General features: G+C 39.8%; 1 long non-coding RNA gene across 5 annotated transcripts in view; it reads right to left on the bottom strand.

Moving 5' to 3' along the window:
- The window catches only part of LOC142078670 (uncharacterized), a 49464-nt gene that overhangs the window by 13331 nt on the left and 22600 nt on the right, over positions 1–13533 (bottom strand). For 4 of the 5 annotated variants that reach the window (XR_012672312.1, XR_012672311.1, XR_012672315.1 and 1 more), the window contains one exon: positions 12242–12895. This is a non-coding gene — a long non-coding RNA (uncharacterized LOC142078670). The remainder of the gene's footprint in view (positions 1–12241; positions 12896–13533) is intronic. The other variant, XR_012672314.1, reaches the window with a different exon arrangement.

The following is a 13533-nucleotide window of genomic DNA, read 5'->3' as shown; positions in this document are numbered from 1 at the left end:
GCTTGAGAGAATGAGGGCTCTCGGCCCTTTGAAGCAGTCAAGGGAATCTGGGTTAGACGCAGATCGTAGCACCACCTCTCATGCAGCCTCTGCTTAAACAGGCAGCTTTGCACCGCAGAGCTTTTCTCCTGCGTGCTACTGTATATACCACAGCCTTGTGAAGACTATGACACAAGATCTCTGCAGACTTACAAGGTTGAAAATATCCTCAACAGCTTCAGCTCTTGCAAGGCATTTTAAGATGTAAGCGCAACCTGCTGCAACAAGCCCAGTTTGGATATGCAGAGTTGACAAAAGTGGCACTGTGCGCAGTATTTCTATTATAAATCCTCCGTTCCAAGGGACTGAAATGCAACTGTAATTAATCACTGCAGGATGGAGCTAGGCAAGACAGCGTTCCAGACAAGTACATATTATTTTTCTTTCAGCAAATCTGAAAATATTGTACGTGTATGTGAAACACTGGGCAGATTACTCCAGGGCCTTGAGATTATTTCATTTCCATGTTAATAAAAATAGATTTAACAGCAAAAACTGGCATACAACGGGGATTTGTAGCAATGGAATTTCACCAAATAAAAATACTACGACCAAATTAGAGCCTGTTCTACCTCTGTTCCCATGTCTCAATCAAAGGTCCTTTATGTAGCCCTTCCCACAGTTATGAGTTCTGTAGGGGTTTTTTGCACACAAAATCTAGGCTTTTTCTCATGACCATAAACTACACCGGTGCCACAGAATTCCTTCACAGAGAGACATGTGTGGTGCTCCATGAGTTTGGGCTTTAAAACATGGTCCAGAAAATGCATGCACCTTAAAGTCCATTTTGTGACTGTGGCTCTGTGTCTGTTCTGACTCCTGCTGGTGTTCTGATAGGAGCTGTGCTCTCAACGATGCCTGTCAATATTTTTTTCAGCGCTTTTTTTCCACCTACCCTCACTGGTTGTCTGTGAGTCCTACATCCAGACCACCTAGTTACATGTCTTCCTACAACCACAGCATCAAGAAAAAATTTAAAAAAAGGTACTCTGCAGCCAGTTTAAACTTGTTTCCCAAGGGGACCACAGGCAGGAATAGATTTACCTGAGATTTTGTTCTTAGTTTCTCTGGATAGAGAAAATCTCTGGTAAGTGCACTGATGACAAAATAACCATGAGACAAATGTAACCCAGATGGTGTAAGCACAAGAAACGCTTGATCTGTTGTATGGCACATAATCAGACACCGTGGAAGAAGATGGTCGTCGACTGTGTGATTATTTATAGCATGTAAAGATAGACCCTGGAAGTGAAGCAACCGTGGCCTCTGATAAGTGCTACACACTATGGACGCCAGCAGCTGTAACCATGCACCAGCAAGTCTTCTGTCACTGTTTACATGCTGTTTGTTTCATTTCATAGAAGATGAAATGCCACAAGTCATGTTCCTTATCCTTTTTTTTTTTTGATAAAACTCAAGCTTTTTTCAAGAGATTCATAAGGCCCAATGAAAACTCAGTCATTCATATTTTATCTATTCAAACTGCATGGCTTGTTCTAATTGGGACTCTATGACAGTGTCAATCCTAATACTTTCTTATGCTAAAATATTTTAAATGTTCATCTATAAACATGTGCTGAAGAAAGCTTGGTATTTAAAAACTTTAAACGGATATTATGCATTTTATCTCTTTTTTTTTCAGTTTAATATTCCACACCTGGCTTTATTATGGGCTAGGCCATGGATTCACCATTCCACTGAAAGCAATAAAAGAATAACATACACTAGAAAGAGACAAACAGAAATGTTTAAATATGTCAATTATACAATAAAAGCTCTTGAATGTAGCAAACCAAGCACAGACAAACCAACCAAAGAAAAAGAGATGGCAATAACTACGTTACTTTCTCAAGGTACCTGACAGGAAATTTTCTACCCTGAGAATATTCTTTTTGGTCATAAAGATAAAACATTATCAGTGTTCTGAAAAACTCAGGACACTACCTTTCAACAGTTCCTTAGTACTTTGTGGTGTTCATCCCAGAAATCAAGAATAAAAGTACAAAGGACCTTAATACACTATCAGTTTTTAAGAGGTCGCCATTGACTCCAGTAGGAAATCTGTTCTAAAACCAGATAGCATTACATTGCCCAGTGTGTTGAACTGATAACAAAATAAGTAATTTATCATTGAAAGTAACTAGTTTTTTCCATACTTCTTGTCCTTATCTTTTAGAAAATGCATGGGCTGGAGTAACTGCTGTACTGGGGTTTGGTCATGAGCAATGGAATCTTGTAGCCCTTGCTGAAGTTACTAACTTAAATCCAATCAAAATAGAAAAAACAGTAAGATGAGAAAAAATATTGTTTGTTGTCCAAACAGGCAATAGAAAACATTTCTTCTCATCTTACTGTTTTGCAGTCTCTTCTTCATCACTGTAGACTAATATCTATAATTGCGTTCAACATTAATTCAGATTTATGGTGACAATTCCTGAGGTGGGACAGGGACTGACATTCTAATCAATAATTCATTAGAATAAGTAGACTTGTGTCCTCACCCTGCATGAACATGGAGAGAGGTTTAGCTCCTGCTTTCTTGAGATGAACATAAAATCAATTTCTTACAATACCCTTTCCCCCAAGAATCCCATTCAGACTTCATGGAGAGTGAAGATTTCCAAGATTAGATTTAGTAACTTCCACTAGTACTACACTAACTTAACACCAGTTTCCAGGTTTTCATTTGAATGTAGCAAAAAGTTGTGGTGGGAGTAAATTATTCTCTGTAAGATCGAACATGATGAGGCATGCAAGGGCTTTTAAAAGGGCTTTGAATCATCTTAGTCATCTTCACACTTTCCCCACTGTTTGGCAAATGGTACAAGATGTCTCTCGTTTCTAAAGGTCTGTTGCAGGCTGCCTGGTATTGCTTGTGATTCAGCCTCCTTTTTGCAGAGACAGTTTTTTTGCAGCCTACACACCAGGGAGGCTGTGAAACGGCTTCAGTTCACTCAGTCTCTGAGTCCTGAAGTTGAGTGGCAATTTTCAGAAATATATCATTACAGAAATCATTAAAAATCTCAGGTATGTTGCCAAGGATTTGCTTAATTTTGCTACAGAAGAAAAAAACACAAAAAGCCCCCAACCAAGGTTAATCAGCCTGTATTTGCCTGTATTTCTCTCTATTTATCTTTCATATGCAGCAGTGGTGAGAATGATTGTTAGAACTAGTAGCTCTAGAAACCACAACCGTCAGGCTGAGTGAGACCTGACTAACAGTATCTCAAGGTACAGCAACTTTACTCAGCAGTATAGTAAACTTAATTTATAGGTTTTTTTCTTCGTCAATTTTTTTGCAAGTAAAACTCCAAAACATAAACCATTACATGGGGCCTAAATGTATGCTTTTTTTAAATCAGTCCAGGCAATCAGCTCTGTAATGATCATAATGCTTCCACCTGTTTTTTAGAGCATGAAAAAAGAGATGTTCTTTGGATGCTTCAAACAAAGGAGATATTCTGATTATGGGCGAAATGAATGAATATAAAACATTTGGAGCCATTTTGGTCCAGTTATAAATAAAAACATCACTCAATGGCTTACAGTGAATTTACTGGGATACATTTATCCATAACAGTGTTCTCGAAGTGCTTATTAGTTTGATTATGCTAATATTTGATTTTGGTTTTGCCAGATGGATGTCCAGACATGCAATATTTTCTGAAGCTAATATGGGATACACCAGAGTGGGGACTGAGACACTAAATCCGTGGTTCATTGGAGTAGAAAACTTCTGCCAGCCACAGGAGTGAGAGGGAAATGCGGTGTTTTAATGACAGGGTTTGTACTCATGTTCAAAATGACACAGAGCTGCTATTGTAATTTTCAAGAGAATAACACTCATAGTATTATATTCATTTACCAAAACTGACAATTACTGGATACCTACATTTCGTGATACTGTCAATGTAACTTTTCTTCTTTGACTTAGCACATAAAAGAAGATACACATGCCCATCCTGTCTACAGTAGCTCACCATATAATTGTAAGTCTTACGTAAATCAGCACAAAAATGTCTACTTCTAGAAATGGAATAATCATGGAATGAAAGGAACAACAGTACAGATTTCAGCTCGAACAAACAGAAAGGGCATTAAATAACTGCAAGTTTTTCTAGTGTTGCTCATTACATTTGTTTTTAAATTCCTAATGTGTTGGGCATCCATATAAATATGCTTCAGATATTTCGAAATGTTGTCATATGTCTTGTGTATTACATCATGAGTTACACTTTTGGGGTCCCTATACTCCCAGTCTGGAGTTTTAAGTATTCTTTTTATTGATCTCAGAAAGACTATTATCTGCTTTAGGCAGTCTCTACAAAGGTCAGCCTCACAGTCAATCAAATTAACATCTTTTGTCCTGTTTTGAAATTTAGAACATTTACATCCTAAAGACAGCTATGTCATCTATCCTGATGTAATCTGCCAGTGAACAGACCCTCTACATCCATTATCTTTGGGGGGTAGAGAAGGGTGAAAGGGAAGTTATTTGCCTTCTGGAGTCTGATTCTACCTGAGCTTCTCATACACATGGTATGGGCCATCCCTTGCCACTGACTGTCAGGCAGAGCAGAAGCAGATGTTGGAGAGCTCCGTTGCACTGATCACACAATATAAACTAAATTAATCTCTAGTCCAGATCCTGGACCAGGACTATATTTTGACATGGTCAAAACTCACTGATCTATGAGATCTGATCTATGAGACTGGACAAAGCATTCTGGGGGAGAATGGGGGAATGCCCCCTTCCCCCCAAAAAAAATCCCAAATGACTGTATACTGCCATTTTACTCCCTTGACACATGATTGGTTCAACACCTACATCCAAACAGTCCCAAATGGCTCCAGGTTTTGTCATCCAACAATGAATCCCCCTGGGAAGCATAACAACCAGAGTCCTTGATATACGGCAAGACTCCAGGCACAGTCACTCCTTGGGCATGGCCACAGCGGCTCCTACGCAGAGAAAAACCTGTGACCGGGTGGCAGAGAGATGACTTTACCAGGTCTCTGCTACCTGAGAATTCCTTCAAGGCAGGAGATTTCCCAAATAACTGATTGCTCCTCTTGGGGTCCTTGAGGGCAGAAACGGGATGCCATAACTGTGGATATGTCTTTGCAGGGATTTTAGTTGGAGAAAGGTCTGCCGCTCTTTGCAGGTATTACTCGTTAACGATATGAGTGCTAATAGAAGCTGATGCTCAGCCATGCAAGAGCATGTGTAGAAAACGGGGCAGGGTGGGAATCTTGCCTCTGCAGACAAAGAGGAGTGCTCCTATCAGAGTAAGATTACTTCATGAATCAGGAACTACAAATCATATGAACAAAAACATTGTCATTAAATGAAGGTCTGCCAGTGTTGTAGCATCAGGATTCAAGACAATTACCTTTAAACATATCTTATGGGCTGGCTGTTTCCTTAGAAATCGGTGCTAGCCTAGGACCTTCTGTAAAAACAAAGAAAGCTACTTCTCATCTCTCAGAAGACATAAAATATTTATTGAAATCTTCATTTATTTAGCCACCCACAGAGAACCACATACAGGAGATCTTAGTTGCTGGTTTGACCTTGACTATTTAATGAGATGTATAATGATGCCATTGCAGCAAAACAGAGCCTGGCACAACAAATGCAAGCAGCCACTGCACTAAGATCTCTCGTCTTCTACAAAAGCAGCAGTGGGAAAAAAAGGGTAATACTAGATGAAGGAAACAAGTCTCAGCATGTGGGATCAACATATGGTGGCACCAAATATCAGATGCCAAAAGGAGAACTAATGCTATTCGCTGGCCTATTTCATGCCATAATTTTTCCTTTGAAAAATGGCTCTGGGATGTATCGTAGGAACCTGGCATGCTGTATGGCAGCTGGTAGCAGCAAATTTGATATTACTCAAAATAAAAGGTATTTGAGTAGCTTCTTCCCTTCTTTTGTATTTTTGCTATTATTTACGTCACTGCAAAGCAAGTGTATTGTACTCACAAAACACAGTCATTTTGAGATGCTTTTTAAAGAAGAAGTAAATGTTTATCTAAGGGTTATGGCAGCGAAGGAAAAAGGCCCTTTCCAGAAGTCTTTCCAAAAGCAGCAGACGGTGTTAGAGGTCCATGAAGCCTGACACCGCATAAAACTGCAAGGTGTGTCTCCTGCTCAGAAGACAGGATTGCACTGTGTCCATAGCTCTCCGTCTAGGGAGAGCGTAAGGAAACTAAATATAATTATGGTCTCTTGGGTTTCTTTATTGTACCAAGGGACAAAGTTTACAGTACACAAGTACAGAGGGAGTGGGATGCTTTGCCTACTTTCTCTTTTTTAAGCTTGCTTCTTTAGGAGGAATATTTGTCACAATCCTGCATGTGTCTTCACCCAAAAGTTTTCACCTAGCCAAAGGTGAGGATGGCTGCCTGCCAACCCAGTTCCCTGTATGCCTAGTCACTGCGAGAGGCAGAGATGCCCAGCAATGTCATATTTTATACATGCTAAAATACATTTCATATGTTGAGGGCTTTTAAAACATAGGCATTGTTGTTAGATAGTTAAGTCTAACTGCTCTTTGTATTCACCCATAAAGATGGCCTGTGTCATGTAGATATCTTGGAAGAATTGCATATGAATGAAGGATGTGGAGGTGGAAAGGTCAACTGCTTTATAACTCAGGTCAAAGAGGCATTTTCATGAATGGGAAGGGCTGGGTTAAAAAAAGTTCACAGTCTGGTATGGGGGAAGGGGACCGGTATCCCTGAGAGATGCACATATATTTAGGACAAGCAATTAATAAAGATTTCCAAGACAAATACAAAGGTTTATTTTTTAGAAAAAGACCAAATAAACTGAATTTTAAAAAAAATCCACTTTGATTATCAGTTTCATTGAGGAACGCCTCTAATTCAGAGGTAGTTCGCTGAGAAGTGATGGAGAAGGTGAATTTACATGTTGGCTATCTCCTCTAATTACCCCCCCCTCCGTGTGAACAACCTCAAGGCATCCTGTCTAAACTAGATGAACTCTCCCACTCTATCTGACTGCATAGCCAGGCACACTCTACTAAAAACATGTTTTTAATGGCCAGAGAGTTCGCCTTCAAAGCTGAGTAGTAAACCAACCTGTAGGCTATGCCTAACCCGTAGGAAGTTGGCAGACTTCCCAACAGGATAAACCAAGGGCACCAGGTGTAGACTAAGAATATCCGCCTTGGAGGACTTTCACTCTCCAGCCTCTCTCTGTGCAGACCCATCTTCATCCTTTCCTGTTGAGCTGCTCCCCCAACACCAGGCCCCTTCTCTATCGCTCGCACAGCCCCTTCCACGCTGCAGTACCAGATTAACACCGACCTTTCTCTCCCAATCTGTTACTCCTGAACCCACTGTACTCACCTCTGGGAGCAGCAGGTAGCTTATGGACATGGTTACAGACAAGAGCTTACCCAAATCCTGGTACTACTGAGCTGTCTGAGAGGAGAGTTTTTTTCCAGGCCAGCTCCTGCCAGTATGTAGTAGCATCTTTAGCCTGGCCCTGGGGAAATGGGGATGATTGCAGTCATGGGTCTACCACCTTCCTGCTCCTTTTGAACAGGACTGGAAGTAATATTTCTAAGAAGGCCCTTTCGCATGTGGGCTGTAAGCTCTTACAGGCACAGGCGATACAGAGGGTAAAAGCGTGCCTTGTACATTCTTTTTCCTTCCACAGCTCTGTAAGCCAAGCCAAGCCACAGAGATTTTTTTTCTTCTTGGCCTGCATAGTTTCATGACAACAACTTTTCAACAAGCATTACCAGAGATATATTATTTCTTCTGCAGTAGAAATTGAAAAAAAATTTCCATTGTAAAAGAGATTTTTGCAATGATTTTTAATCAGATTTTTTCCCTGATATTCACTTAGCACCCCAAGATGATTCTTTTCACCAGAAAAACACCATTGTGGCCTCGCCTTCATGTTACATTCACTGTGTATATCTCCATGGACATTTTACAAACAAACAAAAAAATACTCTGATCGTATCTGTCTGTATTCAGTGGAACTTAGAAGTGCACTTAAGAAGCAAGATTAGAAACTATTTTTAAAACCTACTTCTATGTGTTGTTTTTTTGTTCTTCTCTGCAAAGGAAAAAAATCTTAGAAGACAGGTGGTATAAAATAAGCTAAATATATACTGGAGTACTATCACAAACTGCATGAAGCAGTTAATAAGTAGGTTTATTAAGACACCTGCTATAATGCAACTGCCAGAGGCTAATGGTGCAAAAACATTGAAATGAGTTTCCCTAGTTAAGATGTCCTCTGCGCAGTCTGGATAATAATTCTTAGGCCAAAGTTTGTTGACAACATGGGGATATTCCACTGGATTTGATAGTGTCTCATGAGATCTCTGTATAACATTCTGGAAAAGTTTTCTTGTTGAAATTTTTTGGTTGTCAGTCCAGGGGCAGAGATCCTCTGGAGTTTAACAGTCTAGTCATAATCAATGTGATCAGCTGCATTGTGTATTATCTATTGTACAAATCACCCAGAAGACTCAAATCATAGTCAAAGAACGGAATATTTAGATTAGGCCACCTAAATCTTAATATACCTTCAATATATATGTTCTTGACTTTGAATTATGTATTTCCCCCAAAAATACAGACACAGTTGCCACTTTTTTAAGCAGTGAAATGGTGCAAAGATGAAAATATATCATTAGTAAAGCTTGATTACAACACTGGCTTCCCATCTTGAGGAATTCAGAAGGACAAGCAAAGACTTTATGGCGTGGGCATTCTCCCTTCACCTTTACAATATGCAGAGGTAAAGAAAGCAGTTACATTGACATTGCAATGGGTAATGACAATTACCTCCCCATCTGGCTCTGATGGGGCAGAATATCCCTAAAGTTTGAAATATGGAGAAGAATGACATGGGGGATTCCTGTTAGTAACACTGAAGAGGCAGACTTATTTTCTGGTTTTACAGGTGAAGGTGCCAGAGGTTTGTTAAACCCATGCATTTCCAGGAATGGGAAGCCCTTGGAGACTACTCTTCATGGGAGAGATGAGAGATACACTCGCATGTGCAGCTGCCCACTAGGACCCTCTTTTCCCTCCTGCTCTGACATAAAGCCAAAGGCTTTCAGGGAATCTGAAAACTTTTTTTGTTTCAAGGGCCTAATGAGCACATGTACACCCCTCGACAGAGGAAAGAGACCAGGGAGACTGTGGCTGCTTTTCTCTAGACACTGCCATGAAATAGCTGGATTTTGTTCAAGATAGTGACTACCAGAAATTCACAGGATCTAGCCATCCATCGTAATTTACACCCAATCAGCAATGCATAAATTACAAAAAGTCTTACCTCATCCCTGTATTTGACCTAAATTGCCCACACCCTTTGCACATATCTCAACTGACTTCTTAGAGTCTCCCACGAAATGGGGGAAAGGAAGATTATAGGCTGGCTTTTCCTCAGGAGAATGGAGTATCATATGACTTGGCGAGCTCTGAGAACATGTAAGGACGTATCACATAATAATCGCATATTTGAATATTTCCATGAGAACATCTCATTCCAGCTGATCCAGAATCCTTCCTTTTGGGGGAACGAAAGATCTCAGCCCTCTACAGAATGAAAGCAAATGAGCACTAGAGCAAAGCAGTGAGTAAGTTGGCACATTTTTGTCAACCTACAATGAACTGAAAAATGGCTACATTTTCTGTGGTAAGTTTCATTTGGAGAAGAAATTAAGGAAAACTAGAAGCCTCTCTAAAAAAAAAATTAACAAAAGTGAAACCTTTGTCTTTTTGGTGCTTCAGTGTATTATTTTGAAAAGTTCCATAAATTGTGAGATTTTTCATAGCTGATAGTTCCCTGCATCCTGCTGCTTTTTAGTTCCCAGGCTAGTTCTATTGCTGAGTGAAACAGAAAGATATCTTAGAGCCAACATTGCTTTGCACAGTGAGTCACAAGCTGGAATAGCTAAAAAGATCTCCGCAATTTATTCCTGGTCTTAAATGGGAACTGACTTTGATTCTTTTTATCAAACTGCTGCTGGAAACCTCCCCTTGTGAGCCAACATTAACACTTTTCGTCTTCTTGTGTATTTCCCTTGATGTTATTACAAGCAATAATCACTGAATTAGGGAATCAAATGCATATTTGAGGGAATGAAGGACATTCAGAACATTTCAAGGTGACTTTTACTTAGTGAATGAACTGATCCCAGATAACAGAGATTTCATGTAATTTTAGGTAGAGTCGGCCGCTCAAAGTTCAGTGTGTTCTGTAATAGGGGATAATATATAGAAAGCAGCCGGTCAAGAAGGGAAGAGACTGATTCAATGAGACACCCTTGGAAGCAACAGAATTAATGTCATTCCATCTCTCTGTATCAAGTTATCTCAGATAGTCACAGAAGAGTGACTAGAAATGTGCTCGCACTGATTATTCATTTATTAGGACTTTTAAAGGGAAATAGAACTTCAAAATTACCTGCCTATCAATCAGAACAATTAAAATAATTCTGGGTTGTAGGGTTGATGCAGCAGAGCTTTTTGGTTATAAACATTGCAGAAACATCCAATACACTTAGTAGAGTGGCTCTGAATACATAGCAAAGTATCAAGACACATTAAAAACATCATCATTTCAGGCTATGTGTTCCCTTATGTCATTAATTTCTTAATCTATTTTAAATCTACCCACTTCACTGCCAGTCTGCAATATTTCTTCAGACAGCTTCCCATTTATAAGACGATGTCCTGAGAGCTGACATCAATGGAAAATGCAAGCATTCAGTTCTTCGCCAGATTTAGCCGCACACTGCTCAGCAGCCTCTTAGAAAACATGACATTTTTTCCACTACAGTTACTTCACTTAGTAGATGGCATATTTCATACTACAAAATTCCTAGAATGTCAACTTCTAGTCCTGGGATAAATTCAATATCCTTAAGAAAGAAACAATGAAAGGTTAGTGACTGCAAACAACTGAATAATAGAAAATGAAGTGTGGATAAAATTTCTTATTTGGCATACGTGAGAACTGAGTAAACTACCCAAATTAGAAGTGAGAAATAAACTCTGCTAGAGCGCGTTCACCCTTGATTTAAACTTTGACTCTAAATATATAAACCCTTTTGTGTTTCTTGCAAGGAGTCCAGCAAGTTTCCACATAAATTCCTCTGCTGACCACACTTCTGCCTCATGCTCTTCACCAGACTTCAGAAAGTTTAAAAGTTTCTTCTTCAGACATCCTCATTCCCCAAACATCCTGCCTTCTACCCCTCAAAGACTATTTTATGTTCATCTACTCTTATTTTGTCAGGAAGCAGAATAAATGCACATTGCAGCTGTGGTGTTCCTTATTTTAGTTAGGGCTTCCAGTAGGGATAAACGTGCAAACTGGAGCGGAGTCCCAGGAGATGGTTGTTTGCAGTTTGCCAAACAGGCCTGTACACAGCACAGATGATTCACCCTGCTGATGCTGACTGTTTCTCAAACTCTGGAGACGAGTCAGAAATGGCATGGTGGAGGAGCAATTGAAGATAATATTCTTCTTTTTGATATAATATTTTCATATGGAACTGAATCACTCACTTTTAGATAGTTCTGAAAAGCTGAAACGCTTTGTTCAAGCTCATTTTCTAAATGAAAGACAGTCTTTTTTTAAACAAACATTTTCTTTTCTTTCAATATTTTTTTCATTTTGACAAGGACCTGTTTGTCTCCTCTTCCCCTGAAAAGCTGAATAAACACTGAAAATATCTAGCTCTGTGTCTGAATACTCAGAGAGTCATGGCTAGGAAAGAGTTTCTTTCATGTCCATGACTGCAGACAGTCCTGTCCAATGTGGACTTGTGGTCCATTTGTGGCCACATAATTTTGTGACTGTTGAGAAAATTCTTCTATACATAACCCTGAAACCACCAGCTTGAATGGCTTCAGACCAGTTAGCCATTCAGTTACATATAACATCTACTGAGAGGGATCACCTGAGAACTTAATTGGTGCCTAAGTCTTATTTGACTAGATTATAAATACTAGCTCCCATTCAAGATTTCCGCTCCCTGGATTCATGTTACCTGAAGGGCAGTGTAAGTCTGGCCATAATCTCTCGTGGCGGCTACATCCATTGAAATAATGACACCATGAATCACAAGAGTAAAACCTGTATGTACAAGAAGCAGAGTTTTCTTGGCAACTGACCCATTGAGCTAACACTCACCTCTGGAAGATGTCCAGAAACCTTGATATCTTAGCAACAATATAAAATAACAACAATTCTTCTGTCTTTCCTTCCTGAAATACAGCCATCTACAGTGGAGACTGAAAATGTGAAATTCAGAGCTAGGTTCACAAGGAAGTTTTAACTCATTATTAAAGGACCCAACTGTCAGGATACCTCAGCCCTGAGTTATGTAGCTAGTTGCATGCATTGCTTCACATGCAATGTATGCAAAAATGTAGGCTCTAGGCATACGATTCCCCCAAAGCCAGCACGCTAAGCAGGTGGCACCTGTTAGCCAACAGAAACTGATAAGATTTAGATCACATCTCTAGCCTGTGGGGAGTCCCCTACTCCATATTGATTTCAAACCACCCAATTTCGCCTTGGTGTGAGGCCCTTCTGCCAGTCCTTCTCACAAAGTATGGCCTTAGCAGTGGCTTTCTTCCATAGGTGGACTTATCTGAGTATTTATGCAAAAAAATGCAACAAGAATAGATTCATTCCAATGCTACAAGGTGGTTGAGCCTACGTTTTCCACTCCCAAACCACTAAAGCAGATGCTACCCTGGGGTGAAAAAGAGAAGGTTCTTCTCAGTCGCTCTTGTAGAAGCTATATCCATCCTCGTAGACTCATTAAATATTCATTGTGCCCTAGAAAAAAGACAAGAGTGAACATGTCACTATAGCTTCTTATGATTCTCATCTGGGAGAAGAGAAGAATCTCAGTTTCTGCTCTCTCCTCCAATTCAAAATTTAAATATTTGAAAAGAAGTACTCTGTTCCACAAGAAACCTAAGGCTTAGTCACTTAGTGTTAATCTCATCTTGTTCTTCTTTCCTTCCTCTAACCTAATGAATATTTAATTATTCCCTGGAAAATGGAAGTTAAGAGAGCTCCACTCCAGCGTACTGTCAGAAATGTATTCTGGGCCTTGTTCCTCCTTCTGTGGGGGCTCAAACTGTTGAAGGTCATTAGAGGTCTGAGGTACTGCAACTACCACCAGCCTCTGTATTTTGTTCAGGGCCTTTTCTAACAGATGTGGACTGGAAATGCTTGTCAATTGAGCAAGAGAGATGGAGAGGACCTCATCTGCAAAGCTTGAGGGAATTATGCATCAACTGGCTCCTGAGAATTGGATATTGCTAAAAATGAGGAATTTCTAGCATACTTAAAGGTAAAACTTTAGCGACTTTGCTAATGAGCACATAAGTGACTGTGGACTTGGACGGCTCTAAAATAAGGCAAAGCAAAATGTTGCATTTTGATGACTAAATTAGCAAAGAGAAGCT

Source organism: Calonectris borealis, chromosome 2 (genome assembly GCF_964195595.1).
Source record: "Calonectris borealis chromosome 2, bCalBor7.hap1.2, whole genome shotgun sequence".
NCBI classification, from domain to species: domain Eukaryota; kingdom Metazoa; phylum Chordata; class Aves; order Procellariiformes; family Procellariidae; genus Calonectris; species Calonectris borealis.
The sequence above is the reverse complement of the archived record's forward strand: the minus strand, read 5'-3'. Positions and strand labels throughout refer to the sequence as shown.